The sequence below is a fragment of the Balaenoptera borealis genome (genome assembly GCF_965194805.1).
Source record: "Balaenoptera borealis genome assembly, chromosome: 1".
Taxonomy (NCBI): Eukaryota; Metazoa; Chordata; class Mammalia; order Artiodactyla; family Balaenopteridae; genus Balaenoptera; species Balaenoptera borealis.
The window spans coordinates 16,026,323-16,046,975 of record NC_138860.1 but is presented as its reverse complement, the minus strand read 5'-3'; the positions used below and the strand labels follow the sequence as shown (position 1 = coordinate 16,046,975).

The window sequence follows — 20,653 nt, the reverse complement described above, 5'->3', positions numbered from 1 at the left end:
TATATGTGATATCATATGATATTTGTCTTTCTCTGTTAGCATCTTCCTTTCTTGATTCTAGACCCTATCAAATTCCAATGTGTACTTGAAGCCTCCTTGGTCTCTGGGCTTAGTTGGTCTTCAGCTCTCCCTCTATGCAAGAACTTTTAAAATGATCCCTTTGTTTTCTCATACTCTAATAGTTTCTCTTGAGCATGAAAGCAAATGATCAAAGTTTGATTCCAATTGCTTCTTGTGGTCTTAGGGTATTAAGGTGAAGTTGAAATTGAAACCTCAATCTTGTTTAATTGTCAAGCATTTTACTTTTAACTTCATTCTTTAAAGAAAAGGGAAAAAGCTGTGGGTTTGAAGGGTGTCTTGAGTGAATACGATTTAGAGCCCCTCTGAGAATCTTCTAATCACAATACAGGCATCTTTTGAAGTGTTCACTCCCCAAAGTCTATGGTTACCACATTCATGCCTCAAGGGGTGTGATGGAAATGGCCTGGTGCCATCAGATTAATGAGCTTTCCCACATTTTTTACGGAACAAACTGCATGAGAGTGTGCACCAAACAAATTGTTAGGGCACCAAACAAATTGTTAGGGCCTTTCAGTTATCTGTTGGTCACAACTGTTTTTTCTTCTCCCTTCCCTAGGCTGCAAGTCTGGCACAGAATTCCCCTGGATATCCCAGGGGTCACTGTGTTGCTCTGAACAGTTTTCTTTTACATAAGGATAAAGATATGAGAGGTATTAAGTTAAATCATATGGAATTGCCATTCTTGTAAAATATTGGCAGTTTCCTGAGGTTCAGTCTAATAGTTTTCCTCTGATAAACATTCTACCAAAAACAGCATTTTGAAAAAAAGCATATTTGGTGAAAATCCACTGTGGGCTTATTTAAAACCGAAGCTTTGAGTTTTTCCAATCAGTAAACTTGCCCTCTACCTGCTTCCTTTTTATCTTTTTTTTGAGGATCGGAGAAATAAGAAACAAACCCCTCTGATTTGGAGAAACTCAAGTATTTTGAGACCAAAGTGAAATAAGTAAAGTCCCTTGATCCCTGTGATAGAAGAATTGTTTTTTCTGCAAGTTATAAATGGGTGTTATAATGGAAAATGCTTTCAAACCTTAACCAGAGCATGCACTATAAATAAGAGAGGAGCGGAAGATTAATAAATCTGATAAAGCTGAGAAGGAAGAAAACTTAAAATAAGTAATGAGGACTGTCCCTTAGCGGGAACGTTAATACAGCCCTGAGTATATATATAGGAAAATCAAAGACTTGCAGAAGGCAGCGCAGAGTAAGTCATAGCTATTAATGCGTACTTAACTCTCTTGCCTGGGAGATTTTATTAAATTCAGCAGCCAAGAAAATTGACCTCACTTTTTGTTGTTTTTTTTTTTTTCCTTTTTTGGGTTGGATCCTTGCTCACGTCACACAAATGAATAGAGCTGACAATTTACTGGTTCATCAGTGAAACAATATTACATTATGAAGATGTAAGGAAAAAATCCTACGCTAACGTTGTTGCAGTTTGAAAGGTAAGCTGTTCCCTATAAGATTAGGAGACATTAATGTTCCTTTAAAACTTACAGAATATAATGCCATGTGTTATACGCTAAAGAGTTAAGTGGCCTCTTGACATCTTTGACTGTCCCCCGTGGTCCTGGCAAGGATTTCATTAGTATGTGAAGAGGCTCCCATGTTTCCCTCATTCTGTCTTTTAAAATGCAAAAACGTCATTTTGAAGCTTTTCACGTGTTTTATTTTATGGGATATTCTGACAAATGGGACTTTATGGAGTGTGTGTTGCAATGATCATGTGATTCTTTCTGAAAAGTTTTACTCTTGTTTCTATGAATTCCCTGTATTGGCCACTAAGCCATGGTTGTCAGGGTCGGACTATTTCTTAATTCTTGTCTTTTGGTGATGTGCAAGAAGTAAAATATTGTGGTTCTTTCCGCCTTGTTCTGTACTTAAGACAGAAAGCCGTCTCTTCTCAGTTCTACCTTCCGTGAACTTACTAAAAGTTCTTGGCATGCTGTCAGTTACCAATTGGATGCCTAGTTCTTTCCAAATATATCTAAATGTTGTCTCCTTCACTCCGTTTTTGAAGGAAAGTCACCTAGTGCCTACTTTTCTAGGCTATCATCAATTACTTAATTGGTCTCCTAAACCCAGGTCCTCCCCTTAGACCTGTGAACCCCTTGGTAATGACTGTCATATGAGGATCACAGTATAGAGGGGCTCTTAATTTGGAAAGTCTGTGCTTCCATCAGACTTTCAAACAGGTTCACAGCTCAGGAAAGGAGGCAAACCACCGCCCTGCATGGTTAGCTCCTGCAAGGCGGATCGGTGAGTCATCCGTTACCCTCTTCCCGCATCTGCTGCAGTACCAGAGGCAGAGCAAGGGTGCAGGAAATCATGCTCTCCATCCTGCCTGGTATTGAACCCTCTGGAGTCAGTCGGATTTTCTGAACAGCATTCAGCAGATTCCTGCTTCCATGCGGAAAATAGCATTTCAGAATGGAATTACCTTTTTCATGACACCCAAGTTGCTTCGCTTGCAAACTGGGAATAATTTAGGCAATGGGAGAGTACTTTTCCATGTGCCAAGTGGGTTGAAATGAGTCTGGTGTTTTCTCTGCTCCTTCAGGTCCAATGATCATGTAATGGAGTTCTGGCCCCACATCATTCAGTTACATGATTCTGGGATGTCACCTGTTGTTTTGTGTAACATTGGTTTAGTTTTAATTATTGGTGATACTTCAGTCTGTGCTTTTTTAAAACTGCAGGTGTGCCCTGCTTTAAGAAAACTGGAAATTGCCTCAAATGCATGCTTACGATGGATGCCTTTGCATGAAGGGGCGAGTGTTTGCACTCTAAAAATAGGTTGGCTTTATAAAATAATTTATCACAAGATTCCTTTAAATAACTAACTCTCTTAGAGCATTTAAAATATGATTTGATTGAAAAAAATCGATGTCCACTCACTCAATTTTTCAACAACGCGCACCTGCTTTGTAATGCGAGGCAGGAGAAGGGGAAAAATCAAGCAACGAGGAATGAGGGTCTTAAGTGAGCTGAAGAGGAATTAATTTTAATTTCGAAAAGAATTTGCTTTTCTAGAGTTTCCCAGGGAAAACACCTTCACCTTTATCACCTCCAAAGTACATAAGAGAAAAAAAAAAAGAGGAAAAAAAAAGCAGGTCAATTTGAGTTTGGAAAAAATAAATCTACTTTTTCGGCAGGTCGCGTTCTGCATTATGCATGTGTGTAAAAGTGAGGTTTGCTTTGATCCTGACTATTAAAAGTTTATTTTTAAACTCAGACTGGGCAGGAATCCAGCGATGCTCTTTCCCCCTATAGTACATCCTGGTTTCAGGTCCCTAGCCTGGCGGAATGCAACTAAGCAGCAGGAAATAGTTGAAAAGTGTGGAGACTTGATGGGTGCTGAGCGGGGTTTTTTTTTTTCTTCCCTTCTTCCCCTCCATTTTTGAAATTCAAATTGAATGCAATTTTCAGCTCATTTGAGCCAGAATATACTGTGGCTGAGCTTCAGTGGCTCTTAAATTCAAACTCACAGGAGAAAACAGATATCATCTGTCACAGAGGGTGGGAGAGAGGACAGTCCTGCATTTTATTCATGGGAGACGCAGCTCTAGTAACTAATTCAAACCCTTCTGACTAATCGACTCATCATTCACCAGCAAACTTATCAATTAATCAATGAAACCTTGAAGACACCCATCTTATGAGGTCTGGGAGCAGTTTCCCCCTCCCTGTAAAGAAGATAATTGTTCAAGTCTATTTTTGTATCGTTGGGATTTTAATACCTTTTTTGCAAACTGAGACAGAAGATCATGGCAATCTTTTCTGCTGCCCTTCCTGACTATTTTTATTCTTTCCATCTTTAATGTCTTTGTCAATGCTATTTATTTATGACTGAGAATTAGCAGAAAGCTTACTGCTGGCAAAGTGTGGCCAAAATTTTTAGTTTTTTTTTTCTTTACTAAACAGACTGCCTGAAAAATATTCTTCTTTCTTGGGGCAAATGTTTAAGTACCAATTAAAAGAGAAAGATCCACTTATTTACAGGGTGGCTGTTTCAGGATGGCTTGAGAATGCCTCTCGGGAAACTTCTGCCACTGGGTGTGTGCCCAGGGAATCCAAATGGATTTGGACTCAGGATAATCTGACATCTCTCCTCTGATTTCGGAAAGGATGTGATAAAGCAATTCTGGTTCTGAAGTGTAGCTTTTATGCTTTACCACTGGTGCTTATCTTTGACTGTTTTAGTGTTAGCTAAAATTTCCATGGGAACACGAAGGCCATTAGCTTTCTCTTGCTTTTGTTGTTGTTGAGGTTCATGAGAGACAAGTTAATTATGATGCTATTTCAAAGTAAGGAGGAGTAAAACAATTAGATCTCTAAATACTATCATTTCTAATGAAGTTAGTTCATAGCCCTCAAACTTGGAGTTTAAAAATGTTTTGCAGTAAGTGTATGATCAAGCCACATATATTTATACTCACACCTGCGTGCAAGCACATATGTGTGTGTGTGTGTGTTTTACATGTCCCCAAGGTCTCCAAGAATGTGACAGCAGGAATTTCCGGTCATTTTTACATTAATAAAGGCATCAACCACTTTACCCTGTTAGTAGCGATGTGCTTATGCTTTAGGTTTCTGATAGACGGCATTTATTTCACTTCCTTTATAAGAAAGAAGATCCTGAATTTTTAACCTGTTTTCTCACTATTATACCCTAATATAACTACCAGGACTATATTGTTATTTCTTTCTCTAAGAAACCAAAAACCTACCTTGACAGGGAATCCAAATTTTTAGATAACTATTAAATTAGTTAATAGAATTTGTTTTTCTCCTAAAATATCTGATCTCTTCAATTTACAAGTATTATAATTACTGAGTGCTTACTATGTGCCAGACATTCATTGGGCTAAGATTTGCAAATATAAGATGGTAGTTCTGTAGCCTAAGTGAGGTAAGACATTGGAGATGGAATTTCAGCCTCCACTGGCTGGGAGAAGAGGCTTGTAAAGGTACCCAGGTTCTCAAATGATTCTCAAATATGCAATCCCCTCCTTTTCCTCGGTTGATAATCACTGGTATAAAACAAATATGATCTAATTTGGAGGTGGGAGAAAGGATGGTACTCAAAATAGTCAGTGAAAAAGATAATAAAGTATGCACACTGGGGTGCTAAATGTACAGTGTTCCTTAAAAATGTTCACGGCATTGGGCAAGGGAAGGACCAGAGGGATGCTGTCATCCTGCACTGTAGGATGGGTAGCCCAGGGGTCCGTGGAAGAAGCAAGGAGGGCCAGTTCAGGAGGGAGGCAAAGCTGGAGTCAAAGGGAGGACGCTTGAGGGAGGGGGCTCTTTGGTGTGCGAGAGGCTGCTCATCCCAAGAGAACTGAGCATAAAATTTCTAGGAATTTTGTGAGCCAGTTTTTCATGAAATATTATGAAAAATTAAATTATATAAACTTACAGGAAAGCAATTATCTTAAAAATAAAAGTAATAAATACTCAGAACTTACCGCTCCCTAATTATTTTCCCCCCCGTATTGCTATTCCCTATGCTCTTGAGATCTGCCTATTGTATCTGGATGGTGAAAATACTATCTAATGGTGCATATTTCTTCCCAACTCCATACTCCATGATGTCATGTTGGTGGCTTGGAATCAGCCATGATGTGAATATTGACGAATGCTAAAAATTGGGGCTTTTTTCCTCTCATTTGAGAGCCAGTTCTTAAAATTCCCCAGACAAACATTGGGGGTGGGGATGGGGGCTAAAGAACTGGGGAGTGTTGAGTGGAAAAAAATGTCAGAAGGTTGGGTTACATAAGGAGAATGGTTTCATCTCCATGGAGAGCAGGGCATTAAATTAGCCGAATGGTTTGTGGGTGATTTAGAAATCATTGGAAGCTATTGACTAGTTTTAATACTTTTTATTATTATTATAGCATATGTTCACTTTGGCAAATTTGGAAAATAGAATAATAGCTTACATTTCTATAATGCTTTCTATGTGCCCCACACTTTTTAAGTGTTTTAAATATAATAAATCATGAAATCCTGGAAACAGCCTTATAAAGTAGTTGCTATTATCCCATTTTAAAGAAGGGGGAATTGAGGTACAGAGATGTTCAGAAGTTTGGCCAAATACAGGAGCTTTGATTTGAGGGCAGACAACCCCATCTTGGAGTTTGCTTTGCTGTACTGCTACTTGATGGAGCAAATGACTACCAGCCTAACTCTGCCACCTGGAGCATCTCTGAGAAACTGGACCAAGAGTGGGATCCTTTAGGAGGGAGACGGGGACTCTTTTAGTTGTAGACAGTTAGGATTTGAGCTGTAGGGAATCTGAGGCATGAGGCTCCCATAGCAAATCAGCCTGGAAAAGGAGTGATACCCGAGCCAGAGACAGACAGCCCTTGTGTGTGGTCGTGAGAAAAGGTTGTTCATTACAGGGATGAAGCATAGAAAGAAGAGCCTTAAGGAAAACTAAACTTCAGGAAGAAAAACAAGAAAAAGAGGCAGTGAATGAGAGAATGAACAAAGTAGAAAGGGAGGGGGAGGATGAGAGGCATAAAGAACAGTGTCATGAAGATAAGGAAGGAGCATTTGGGGAGGAAGTAGTGAATTAACAGTGCCAAGGGCTTCAGTGAGATTTTATAATGGTGACCATATAATTTATTGTGCAAATTGAATCGCTTTGTGAGTGAAAGGGGGAGTACTACTGATAATCAGACCGGAGACAGAAATAACCAGCAAACAGTTACGTATGGTCAGGCTAGGCTTTCAGATACACAAAACTGGCAGATTTCTAAGAGTTCATGATGGTCGAGAAAGGATTCTCTTTAACCAGCCTTTACTGAGCATCTACCATGAGGACTGCTAGGGGCTGAGGATAAAGAGACATATGGCAAAGTTAAAAAGTATTTTGTGGAGGGAAAAAGACAGAAGCATAATCCATGCCTACCCAGTAGTCACTCTAAACAGTTTATTAATAGCTTTTTCTACGAATTCCGATGTTTATAGAGATACTGATCTAACTAGTTTCGTTTTCAACGAAAAAATGCAACCATGCCACATATAGGTCTTCTGTTTACTTGTTAACATATGTACTCTTTTCACGAGTATGTATTTAGTACCCCCTTAGATGGACATATCATAACATATATGACCATTCCCTTAGTGATATGCATTTAACCCTTTTACCATTTTTTGTTTCCAGTAATGCTATGTAATTTTTTTTATTCTTGTGTTTTTATTCCTATAGAATAGATATCTAAATTAGGATTGCTGAGCCAAAGGGTATCTACCTTTTCAATTTTATAAGAAACTGTCAGTGGATCATTAAAAAGTTACATAAATTATATATATACAACTTATACAATGTTATAAACCGCTATAAACATTGTATAAATGTACACATCTACCAGCATTGTATGACTATCCATTTCCTGGTTAGCCATGGTTCTATCAGGCTTTCAAATTTTTTGCCAATTTACTATTGGGAAAAGTGGTGTCTTAGAGTTATTTCAACTTGCATTTTAAAAATTATGAATGAAGTCAAGCATCTGTTATGATTTTTATTGGTCATTTGTATCTTTTTTAGTGAATTTGCATGTTCAATTCTCTTGGCAATTATTTCTATTGAAATCGTCATCATTTTCCTTCTTTGTTGTCACTGCTTGCACACTAAGAAAATTAACCCCTTTTCTCTTAAGTGTGTCACAAAAATCTTTCCCTGTTTTATTTTACCTTTTTATTTTGCTTTTGATGCTCTTTCAACTAGGAGAAGTAGTCAAGTATGTTTATTTTGATTTTTTTTGTAGCTTCATCTAGCTTAGATTGGATCCTTCTCCAAAAGAAAGAAAAGCAATATTTATTTTATTCTAAATCTTTTATATATTTTTCAGTGTGATTCTGGAGCCCTAGAATCATAGACTAGTTGAAAAGACGGCTGCGGAGAATGGGTATTTCCATGTCATTCGGTTGGTGCTCTGGGGGATGCCCAAGTGTCATGGGGCCCCCAGAGGTGGGCTCTTAGGACATTGGGCAGAGGGGAAGGAGAGGTGTGGCTGGGCTTCCAGAGGGGTTGATATCTAAGCTGAACCCTTAAGGCTGAGGCAGCAGGGGTGGGAGGGTTTCCAGCTGAGGGAAATGACAAGCCAAAGAGACTCGAAAACTTTGAAAAGTCAGGAGGCTTTACAGAGCAGGGAAAGAGAGACCCTGTGGTTTCTCAGGGTGGGTCAAGGGAAAGCATTTTCAATATGAGGGGAGAAGTGTTTTCCTGAATTCTTTAAAATTTCCACAAAGAACAGTTATTACTTTTATGAGAAAAAGGAATTTTAAGCTGAAGGAAAGGAAACTCTAAGAGTGGGATTAAACAAACTAAATAATAAATCAATAAAGATAAGGAGCCCCTCCCCCCAAAAGTATTAGGGATGGGACAAAGCCAGAGAGGGATCCTTGTTTGAAGATTAAAAACATCGTATATGTCCTCCTTGATCTCTTTGTGCCTTACTTTGGGGCCAGCTGGTGACAGGTACCTCCTAACTGAACTTGGCCTCCAACCTCTCAACTTTCAGGCCTCACTGCGGGCCACTCTAGAATACGATCCTATTATCTATAACGAGGTCCTTCCTGACTAACTGGGCAGTTGAAATCTCCACAGCATTATCCCATACACACTTCTAGTTCTATTACACCGTTGTGTTTTTCCGATCTTCACTTTAAAAAGCATAACTGCATTTCACAATATATACAAATATCAAATCATTATGTTGTACACCTGGAACTAGTATAATGTTCTATTATCAAAGATATCTCAAAAAAAAAAAAAAGCGTAACTACTTGTGTGCTCCACCCACATGCTTCACACTTGCAGTTCCTTCTATTTGGGTTGCCCTCCGTCACTCTTTGTCAGGCCTGTTGAGATCCCACTTATTCTTCAAGGCTCAGCCTAAACTTCACCTCCTCCCTGCAGCCTTCCCAGACCTCTTCAGCTAGAAGAACCCTGGATATTGAAATGTGTACTGGTACCATTTAAGACTCATCCTCAAACAACAAACTATAGTGATATAGTCCTTCATGTTCCTAACTAGATGAAAATTTCCAGAAGGGCAAGAACCATGTCTTACCTTTCTTGGCAGTTCTCAGGGCTTTAACATGGTGAAGTTCCATCCTCCCTAAAAAAAGACTGGAAAACCAAGCCCATCTGTAGAAACCGACCCATGGACCACAAAGGCAAGGACAGATGAGGGGTGAGAGTGCCCACTGAATAAATAGTCAGAATGTCAAGTCATTTTCTGAAGATAGGGGTTAGGAGCTTGAGGAGAGAGTAATTCTAAATAAACCTCCAAAGGAAGTGAGCCTGGGAATGCACAGGGGACGAGCAAATGGATTACCTCGTATTCTTGGTGGACGGCCAAGTTGAAGGTAGACAGAGTGAACAGCTAATGAGTCACATTCACATCTTCCTTCACCTTTGGTGACCAAAGAGTGATATGCTAACAGAAGAGACCTGAGAATATCTAAAGCAGAAAGAAAGAGGTGAGAAGAGAGTTTTAAAGATGCAGGAGAAAAAGAAGGATGCTTGCTCCAAGGGAGAAGTGAGTCAGAGAGAGGTTCTTCAGAGGGGATGTGAGTCAGAAAGGAAGATTACATAATAAACTTGGCAGTGTGTTGTGAGTGAGGGCAGTGGTGAGAATGTCGACCCTGGACTTGGAGAGGAAAGATGTCCAAGGAAGCCACGTGGCGCCTAATAATTTGAGTGAGGTCTGGGTGACATGTGTGGGTGGGGAGGTGTTGGGGGGTGGGACGCAGTTTCTCGGAGGACATTGGGAGGATGAGGGCGTAACAGGCGAGGCTTGGACAGAGATCACAGATTTAACACCTTCATGGTTGAATAGCAGCCCCAGTCAGGAAGGGGGCTGGGAGATCTGGTGTAATCTTCTCGTTTGGCCTTTAGGAAAAAATGTCTAAAACGCTTCATGTCATCTCCCAGGCCCCCCACGGTCCACTCTCTGCCTGCCTTTCAGGCCTCGTCACCTGCCTCTCTGTTCTTTCTCTAAACTCCAGCCAAGCCAATCTCCATTCTATCCCCTAAGCCTTATGTCCTTTCTCATTCACACCTACGGTTCTCTCTGGAATAGTCTTCTCTTCTTTGCCGAACTCCTCTTCAAACCCTAGGTCTCAGCCTGAAAGCATCCTTAAAGCATCCTGCCTTCTCCTTTCCCCCCACACTAAGTAAAGCCTTCCAAGCACTTCTTTCCTATTTCTTAACATTTGAGGGACACATTGTTACTTCTTGACTGTCTTCTAGATTGTGAGTTCTATTCAGTCTCATGTTCTAGCACTGTACCAGTCACAGAGTAGTTGCCCAGTAAACATCTCTTGAGTGAGTGAAGGAAGGAAGAAATATACCTTTAAGTGACAAATTTCCACCACTAATCGTTGACCAAGCCCACCATGTGTCTTCTGAAACTAAGTACAATCAGATTTGATTCCAGTGTGACTTGAACATTCCTATGCAGATTTGGGAGACCGGGGGTTAATTTTTTCCTAATATTTTAACCATTTCTCAGTGTACGTTTCAGTGGCATTAAGTCTGTTCACATTGTTGTGTAGCCATCATCACTACCACCCATCCCTAGAACTTTTCATCATCTCAAACTGTAAAACTCTGTATTCATTAAACAATAATTCCCCATACCCACCTCCCCCCAGCCCCTAGCATTCACCATTCTACTTTCTGACCCTATGAATTTGATTACTCTAAATACCTCATGTAAGTGGGATCGTATGGCATCACCTGACTTATTTCATTCAGCATAATGTTTTCGGAGTTCATCCAGGTTGTATCAGGTATCAGAATGCTACTCCTTTTAAAACTGAATAATATTGCATTGTATGTCTGCATCACATTTTATTTTTCCATTCATTCATTGATGGACATTTGGGTTGTTTTCACAGGAGAACAGGTTTTTGTTTTGTCTTGTTTTTTGTCCACGTGGCATGCGGGATCTTAGTTTCCCTACGAGGGATCGAACCTGTGCCCCCTGCAGTGGAAGTGAAGAGTCTTAACCACTGGATTGCCAGGGAAGTCCCAGGAGGACAGTGTTTTAAATCTTAAGATGCATCATCTGTCATGTAATCTAGTAGCCTGGGGGATGGTCAGTGGTGCAGAAGATAGTGTTTTCAAGCAGGGGAGGGAGGATAGATATTAAAGAATCATCAAGTACATGGCAAAGTTAACAAAAATACCCAAGAACTTGGAGATTTGAACAGGAGGGAGAGGAAATGTTTCAGTTGGACCACAGCAGCCTTGATATGAAGTGAGTGATGAAGATGAATGCCATAAATTTCATATGATAGTAAATATTGAGAAGTAGATTTGAGAGAGATTCATTTTTTCCCTCTTCCTTGTTATCAAGATGGAGGAACAGGATGAATGCAAAGGGGCAGAAAAAAATGAGGCTTCGTTTGAGAGGAGAAACTGGGGGAAAGAGGTGAGAGAAAGATGGAAGATAAAGGGGAATTTGGCCAGAGTGTAATGGCATTCCACAGGGCACAGGGGCAAGATGTAATGGTGAAGGAGAGCAAATCAAGTCTTATTTCAAAGCCATCCTACAATCTTCATGTAGGAAGGAGATCAGTGAATATATTCTAGTTAATGACAGTCTGAAGATAGTGATTCCACAGCCACCATTAGGCACCAATCTCTCATGTTCAAGGCTTTCTTCTTTTCAACCAGACTAGTTCAGAAATCTTTTCTTCTTGACTTTTCAGTAGCTGGAAAAGAATTATTCATACTCATTCCATCAAAATCCCTCACATGCCTGAATTCTTTCTCAGTTCAAGATCAGAACTGGATTAAACTCTTTTCCCTTAACAACATCTTAGTTACAGTTTTCTAAGCCTTTAATGCCCTTTGAATTGTCTGCTCTAAGTTCTCTTGGGTAAAACTGTAGTCGGCCCTCTGTATGCACGGGTTTTGCATCCGTGGATTCAGCCAACTGAAGATCAAAAATATTCCAAAAAATTCCAGAAAGTTCCAAAAAGCATAACTTGAATTTGCTGCACACCAGCAACTATTCAAATAGCATTCACTGTGTATTTGCAACTATTTACATAGCATTTACATTGTATTAGGTATTATAAGTAATCTAGAGATGATTTAAAGTATACGGAAGGATGTAGGTAGGTTTTATGCAAATACTATGCCATTATATATATATATGTGTGTGTGTGTGTGTGTGTATATATATTTATGTATATTTTATATAAGGGACTTGGTATCCTCAGGGGTCCTGGAGCCAATCCCCTGCAGATACTGAGGGACAGCTGTACACCAGTGGGAATAGCCAGATTTTTCTCGTATCCTGTTTGAAGCTAGTGTTCTCTTTAATTATCTGGTAGGGCCACCTCATGGTGCCAGTACCCAGTGTAGCACTGGCCTTGCGGTGGAGTGCGAGGGCGCCATACTTTTGAAAGCAGCCTGATGAGAAGGAACCCATTGTGTGCCATGCCCATCAAGCTCAACCTCTCAGCCTAGAGGCAGAGCAAGGAACTCTCTGAGATATTGTTGGCCCTGAGACTGTATTACCTTTCTGGAAGTGTTATCTTTTTCTTTCTGCTTCAGAAGTCCAGCTCCTTGGTCCATTTCAAGTTGCCTTTGATCTTTAACAGCTGCTCCTCAGCCCTTTGAATCCATCCTTCGGGAGAATCTCACTGGTCACTTTGCAGAGCCCCCTCAGGCCAAGAATACCTCCCTCACTTTGTTTCTACTTAACCCTTGCCCTTCATGGGGGTGAGGGGCCACGTCCCCTGTAGTCTGTTATTACTTGCAGGTGATTAGCAGGTGGCTTCTCAGCGAAAAGGAACATTGCCCCAGGCGCCGCACTCCCATAGGCTCTTGCCATTTTGCTACAAAAGAGAAAAATCGAGCCTTTGAAGAGTGTATATACACTATTCATGTCCTTAGAAAGAGAGGAATGTCTATAAAATTTCAGGAACAGTATTAGATTTTACTCAGTTATCAGAGGGCAGAACTATTGGGTTACGGCTCAGATTGCTTTTGGAATTAAAGAGAAGCAGTTGCCACAGCTAAGCATCTCATCTTTTAGTAAAAGCTTATTTGAGAATTTCTCTCTAGACACTAGTCCCCCCAGCCAGTTGTATTCCGGTAAGACAGAGTGTCCATGAGATATAGTAATGGGGGCTGTGTTGAGCTATTCTTCTTGCAGGGGGAGCTAGCTTAGTGACAGCGTGCTGTGTCCACTACTCATTTGATCAGATGAAAGCTCCCATCTCTACCTCAGTCCTCCAGGCTTTTTTGTCACCTACCCTGCTACCTTCAGATCCCCCAGGGGAAATATTATATGCTTCTTTCAACATATTGAGCTACTGTCCCCAGCATTAAGTGAAACATTATACTTTTTTCTTCCCCCCCCCCACCGGATTTCTAAACTATTGCTGCCAGCGCAGTGTCCCACTCAGACTACCCCCGCCAAGTCAATCAATCAGTAAGTAACCAGTTCATTTTCCTGAATTTTAAATGGCTAGTTTCTCTCCTATTATATTCAGTTGAAAAATCAAATTAAAAGCCCAACAGAACTTCCTCCCCTCCCTTCCTCTGCCACATTAACATGACCAAACCATTCAATATTTGGATTCAAGGTATGTTAGAGCCACAAGAACCTACATGGAGTGATTTTTTCCCCCATGGGTATTCTCAGTATTCCTGGGAGGGAGGTTGGCTGTGTTGCCGTAGCCAGTTGTGTAGCAGAAAAGGCCAGAGACGAATCCTCTACCTCCTCGGGTTCTTTGCCTCTGGATTGGATTCTCTACTCAGTTATGAACGTGCGACGTGTCCCTCAGAGAATCTGGCCGAGTTCATCTGTACTGGTGTTTCCCAAATGTGCTCAGACCTGCTGTAGCAGAGCCTCCAGGCCAGGAGGCTGGCATGCTGTGTTTTAACAAGCGCCTGAGGTGCTTCTTTGGGTCTGGCCAGGCTGGGAAACACTGGCCCATTCGTTCCTGCTTCTGGCTGGCAGAGGTGCGCCGGATCTTGGGGTTGTCTGGGGGAGTGGGGAGTTCTTTGTGTGGCCTTTGGCTCTTGCGTGGCTCAGACTTTTTTGTCCTAAGGAGATCATGAGCACTGAACAGCAGGCTTATTTTGAAGGAACCAGGAAAAGAGGGAGTCTGTTTAAAAATAAAACAAAACAAAACAAAAAAAAAACCCAACCCAAAACAAAAACTGAAGGGTGTGCTCTTTTATTTGAGAATAACCTTAGGAGGTATAAAGTTGAAATACTCCTCGGGGCGACTGCCGCTGTATTGCTTGTCTCAACATGTTTTATATGACAACAGTAATAAAGGCTGTTTCGCCATCCTGTTTAAGTCACCAGACCAAGTGGATTCTTTGTTTCCCTGCGTGAGAACGGCATGTGGTTCCCATTCCCTGATACGGTGGCTTAGAAAAGTGACCTGTTGTGATGACCTGGAAACCTTGTTGAGTATAATCCTCTAGATAGTGGGAGATGATAGAGAAGAGAATCAGGAAGCCTTGGGGTGTGCTGCAGAGAGCTGCTGGATGTAAATATACATAAGGAAGACAGTGCGCTTTTATTACCTATTGAGTAAGGCAGGCCAGGGGCTGAGGAACAATTGAAAACAGTATCTTGGGTCCATAATTGAGTTTTAGATGTTCTTACCTTACCCTATGTTGCTCTGCTGTTTGTCCAAGTCACATTTCTGCCCTGCCATAAATAAACCCAGACTGGGGCTGCAAACAATATCAACAACCACCAAAAAGCCATGCCACTAACCTTTTGTATTCTCGCACCACTCTTTGGATTGCTATGGCAACAATAATTTTAATTATGGAGGGCCCAAGTGATAACTTGTCTATCAGATGTGGCTCCCTTTTCCCTGTGGACAGAACTCTGATTGGAGAGAAGCTTTGTATGTGGATTTTCCTTCTAGGCTAGATTTTATTATCGGCTCTAACAGACAGCGCTTTTGCTCATGGAATGAACCAGAGGAAGCTGAAGTCCTGGCTGAAGGGGCTACTGGACAGAGGCCCTCATGGAGATGAACTGGACCTTTCTGTCCCAGAGGCAGCCTGACCCACTCATCCCTTGTGAACTGAAGAACCAAACGAGCCATTGCTCTCAAGGGCAGCTTTTGGCTTCCCCTTTCGACCAGTGGAAATCCACGTGTTAGGATAGAGACTTGCATGAAGTATCATCTGGTAATCATCTTTGACAATGTTCAGGATTATGCTGGAGGGGGCAAACAAGTCATTCCATTGCAGTAGCGGTCTTGGAAATAAACAAATCACAGCAGATTTCCAATCAGAGCCATGGAGGGGAAAACTGCAGGAGAGAGCACATCACCCTTGGCATGTGCCCCCCCCCCCCCGCCCTTTGTTTCTGGATGTGCTTGCCTGTTCCTTGAGTTTCTCTCCAGGATTGGAGAGGTACCACGCCATATCTAAATATTTCTGGGCTTCCTCATTCTGAAAGCTCTTGCAAAGCTAAATAATCTTCCCCCTAGGTAAACATAAATCATCGTCTACCTTCTTTGCTCCTTGAGTAAACCTTCTGATACATTCATTAATTATGGCCGCTGCCTGGTGGCACAGTGATGGCTGAGTCACTGCCGTGAGCACCTTTCCTGGAACGCCCCCACTTCTGACACTGAGCCTTAAAATCCAATTCAGCATTAAAGAGACTCTCTTCTCTGCGATGGACAGCCAGATGGTAGCAAGGAAAAGAAATACACCTGGAAAAGGCAGCAATGTGTTTGCAGGAGTGAGGGTGGGAGAGGGAAGATACATAGAACATTGTTGGAGCGATGCTGACCTTAAACATCATGCAACTGTTTCTAACCTCTGGCAGCCCCCGAAATAAGACCTTGATCCTCTGCTCAGTAGATCTGCTGCCAGATCTAGTCGAGTTAATCACCATCCCAGCTTTTGAAGGCCAGAATGCCCATGCAGAACTGTTTAGAAATAGACATCATGGTTCTGATTTCTAATCCTTTCCCACATTATTTAAAAAAAAAAAAAAAAAAAAAAGGTCCCAATTTTTGGTAAGTCTTGCTTAACTAACGATACAGTCTCTGTTGTGTTTGTTCTGCTTCCACATTCAGGAAGCTTTGCGGCTATGATTGTGATTTTGGAGTTTAGGCATGTTAATTAAGCCTTTGTATGAAAGCAGAAGGGTTCTGTTTCTTGTTTGTTAGTTTAATAAGATTTCGTGTTAAGAATGGCCCTGAGAATCTGTCAGAATTAGCACGGCTGCATGTGTGTAGCTCAGCGCGTTGAGACCCTTGAAATGTCTGTTTTCAGGACATCAGCAGGGGGCTAATGAAAAGGCTTTGTTGATTTTAACGAATCGCAAGCCACTGTAGCCAAAATAAATATAATCTGCTTTTTGGATTAGTTGTCACAGATGATTTTACCTACTAACAGTGATTAAAGAACCCGAGTGGACCAGAGGCATAGCTGCTCTCCAGTGACTCTTGCTAAAATAGCAATAAACAGAAGTAAATAAAGACTTAGGGCATTAGTTATCTTTAATAAACAGTGACACCAAATATGTTGCGTGAGGGTGTGAAGGGGTGGGAGTGGCGGCTTAGGGAAGATAGGGTGTCAAATACCTGCCTGGCGCCCGATGGTTACAAAAAACTCGAGTGTTGACTGCCCGTGTTCCTGTGTTGTAGTTGTATCTCATCAGGAAGTGGTTAGAAACCCAGAGAAACTCTCCTGGCTTCCCAGCCCCCTCTCCAAAGCCAATGCCATTCATCGCCATTCTGCTCTCGTCTTCCCGTGGACTCTGGGACCAGAGGTCGAAATCCTGAAACTATAGGATTAGAGTATGAAAATCAAGGAAGTGTTAATTACTTGTGTAATTATTAACCTTCTCGCTGCAGTAATGCTACCCAGTTAATGAACAGAAGACTAGCATCTATCCTTCCCTGTATTTTACTACCTTGATGAAAAGAATAACTTGCCCCAGCTGGTAACCCTGATCCTCAGATGTCCCCAGAAAGGTCTGACTGTGTTTCCCTCATCACTGCTTCATTTTCACCTGAAGAAAAAAGGTTGTGGCTGAAACCCTCTTCGGTGGGATGTGTGAGTGCCAGCTGACAGATGCCTTTCGTAGGCAGAAAAACATCCGATGTAAACAGCTATGGTTTTTTCCTATTTTTATTCTTATCAAATGTTTTAAATCATGCTGTGGATACTTCATCACAGATGGCTAAGCAATTGACAAACAGAGCTTTTTTTTTACCTTCTTCCTTCCTTGGAGGGTAGATATTATTGTGTTTGTTTTATAGATGCAGACACTGGTGTGCCCAAGGCCCACAGATGAGTCATGGCAAGGCCCACCTATAGAGCAGTTGCCTTCCAGTACCCTGGGGTAACCCAGGTGTTAGTTGCACTGTTGACTGGCCAAAAGCACATGCCCCCTCACGATTCCGACGATCATAATCTTACCCACGATTAGACAGCTGCAAGAACCCATAGCTGTCATTTATTAAGTTCTTACCATGTGCCAGGCACTGTGCTCTATGCTTTACAGATAACACGCTGATACCTTACAACAGTTCCATTTATCCATAAATATTTATTGAGCATCCTTAGTACCGGGCTCTGCAGTAGAGATATAGCAGGGAGTAAAATCGATACAAATTCCTGCCTGTGTGAAATTTTTATTCCTGTGAAAGGAGTTAAGACCATAAACACAAATACATTTAAAAAAAATATATTGTATTAGGGGATGGTCGGTTCTACAGAGAGAAAGCAGGGGAGTTGAGAGATGTTGCAGCCCCTCCTGAGGGCTTTGCTCTTACCCGGCAGAAGATGGGAAGCCCCAGGGGAGTTTTAGACAGAGGAATGAGAATCTGCCTTACATTTTCAAACCCTAAGAGATGGAAGCATTTCCTCATTTCACCGACGGAATGCAGAGTGCAGAGTCAATTCAGTTAAGTAGTTGCAAGAACTTACAGTGTGACTAAGACGCAGAGAGCATGCTGTGTCCTCCTCAGCACAAATACTGCCCACCACTTCCTGATAGAAGACGTGCCTGGTGTCTATGCGATGTCTTTTCTACCATCAGATGGGAAAAATCTTGTCAACGTTATTATATATATAATCTGGATTCGAAGTCATGAGTCGAGGGACCATTCCGGATCCCATTTGCATCTCTAAATTCAGTTTCCAAACAAGACAGCAGAATATGGTGAAATCTGTAAACTGGGTAAACTGCTCAAAGTCACAGAAGAAGGAAGTGTCAGATCTGGGATTTGAATCTAGTTCTGTTGCCCGACTCTGAATCTCATGCCCTGCTCACGTCATCCTGCTGCCTGTGTGGCATTTATAACCTCAGACACAAAGTTGCATTCAGCATATACAGGAATGAGGCATTGTACTCTGCTGGCCTTGAGTAGATGCCCGTAATTGTGACCTTTCTGTGCGGCTCCTTCTTTGAACCTCTTCTTCTGCAATCCAGGACAGATCTTTTTGGGATAGATTTCCAATTACCAGATGTACGGCTATGGAAAGCCTGTAGCTGGGGAAAGCAGCAGTGTAATAAGTGACATAGGGTTGCATAAAAATAGACACTTGAGGGCTGTTCCTAGATTTCATTTGTCTTCAGGAATTTCTTTTCCAAATCCTATAAACCACTGCTAAGTAATATCGATCTCACTGGATATCAGCAAAGATCTCTTATTTCTTGGTGAATTTGAAAGGTAAATAGGCGTCATTAAATATTCTAAACTAACTCTTTTTTTCAAACTTTTTATTTTATATTGGAGTATAGTTGATCAACAATGCCGTGTCAGTTTTAGGTGTACAGCAAAGTGCCTCAGCCATGCATATACACGTATCCACTCCCTTTCAAATTCCCCTCCCATCTAGGTTGTCACATAATATAGAGTTCCCTGCGCTACACAGCAGGTCCTTGTTGGTTATCCATTTTAAATATAGCAGTGTGTACATGTCAATCTAAACTAATTCTTATGATGAATGCGAAAGGCCGTGGCTAGTCAGATGCAGGCACACAACTGTACATACAGACGAATGTACACAAACATACACGCTCACACGCAACCAGAATTCTCTGTTTTCTAGGTCTTCTGTGCAACTTTGGTCTGAGTTATCTTGATCAAATCTATTTGTAAGATTTAAATAACCATGCTCTTTTGTGTGAGGAGCCATGCCTTGCTGGGGGCAAGGCCAAATTCTTGACATGCCTTTTTTTTGGTGAGTTGCACATGTAGTTTTGCTTTATTTTTAAAATTTTTATTTTATATTGGAGTATAGTTGATTTACAACATTGTGTTAGTTTCAGGTGTACAGCAAAGTGGTTCAGTTATACATATATGTATATCTATTCTTTTTGAGATTCTTTTCCCATTTAGGTTATTACAGAATACCGAGTAGAGCTCCCTGTGCTATACAGTAGGTCCATGTTGGTTATCTATTTTATATACAGTAGTGTGTATATGTCAATCCCAATCTCCCAATTTATCCCTTTCCCCTCACCTTTCCCCTTTGGTAACCTGGACATGCCTTTTAAAAGAAGACTTTACATCTAAAATCCTTAGAATTTTGATGGACTAAATAAACAATAGTTTTATAGCACAAGCACAGCATTGCTATTTTCCTTCTCTAAATAACCTTGGATTACGACCTTGTACTTTTTTTTACCCACAATGCACTGCTACAGGAATGAATGATATACAAATTCATCTTGCTTCCTGCAAGTTTTCCCCAAGTATATTTCTGAAGTCATCACACACTCTGGTTCTACCTCTTTGTAGGGTGTATGTGGCATCTGCCACCATCTCTGTGAATAATATAACAAGATACCGGTGAGACTCAACCTTAGACTTATTAGAATAAAATTTAATACAGGCGCTCTCTTCATTTTTCATGGAAGTCTTACTTGGGTGTCTGGCATTTTGAAATAAGAGAAAGTAATTATCTTGTTATACAACCATACGCTGACAGGTGGGACGGGCACAAGGAAAAGCTCGATTCTGCTTAAAATTCAAATTAACACCCGAGTCAGCTTTGGCATGGTACAGAAACATGATATTTCTCGTCCATGCAGGATGAGTTCGGGTGTGCAGTAGGAATTGCTCTTATCTGATTTCTAGAGAAGAGGCCAGGCTCTGTGATAGCCTATTTGTTTTCTCTCCTTGCATTTTTAAGAGAAGAATAAAAAGAATGTATTCTGTTTTAACAAGTTATTGAGAAAGCAGACTTTGTTTACTAGAAAACACTGTTAACCTAGCAACAGATTTAACCAACACTGGTTGGTGTTCAAATTTCCAAGCTGCTTTTCAGCCTGAGCACAGAGGTCTAGCTGTGTGATTGGTCTCCTCGCCAAAGCCTGGGAAATAGGGTATTTCTCAGTTCAAACCCAGAAATGCTGTTCCCATACTGATTGACATTGTGACAAACTGAAGGTAAAAGTATCGGGGATGACGTTTCCTTTACGGAGGGACAGAATACCATCCTTTGCTTATTAGCAGGTGACTTGGAATCGACAAACCCTTGGCGCTTGGACAAGTAAGCACACAGCCCTCACACTTGTGATCTTCA

General features: G+C 41.2%; 1 protein-coding gene across 6 annotated transcripts in view; it reads left to right on the top strand.

Moving 5' to 3' along the window:
• Positions 1-20,653, top strand: part of ESRRG (estrogen related receptor gamma) — a 636,910-nt gene that overhangs the window by 188,215 nt on the left and 428,042 nt on the right. For 3 of the 6 annotated variants that reach the window (XM_082394907.1, XM_082394897.1, XM_082394906.1), the window contains one exon: positions 1,435-1,526. The exons of the other annotated variants lie outside the window; for them this stretch is intronic. The gene's annotated coding sequence lies outside the window, so the exon portion shown is untranslated. The remainder of the gene's footprint in view (positions 1-1,434; positions 1,527-20,653) is intronic. 6 annotated transcript variants of the gene reach the window in all.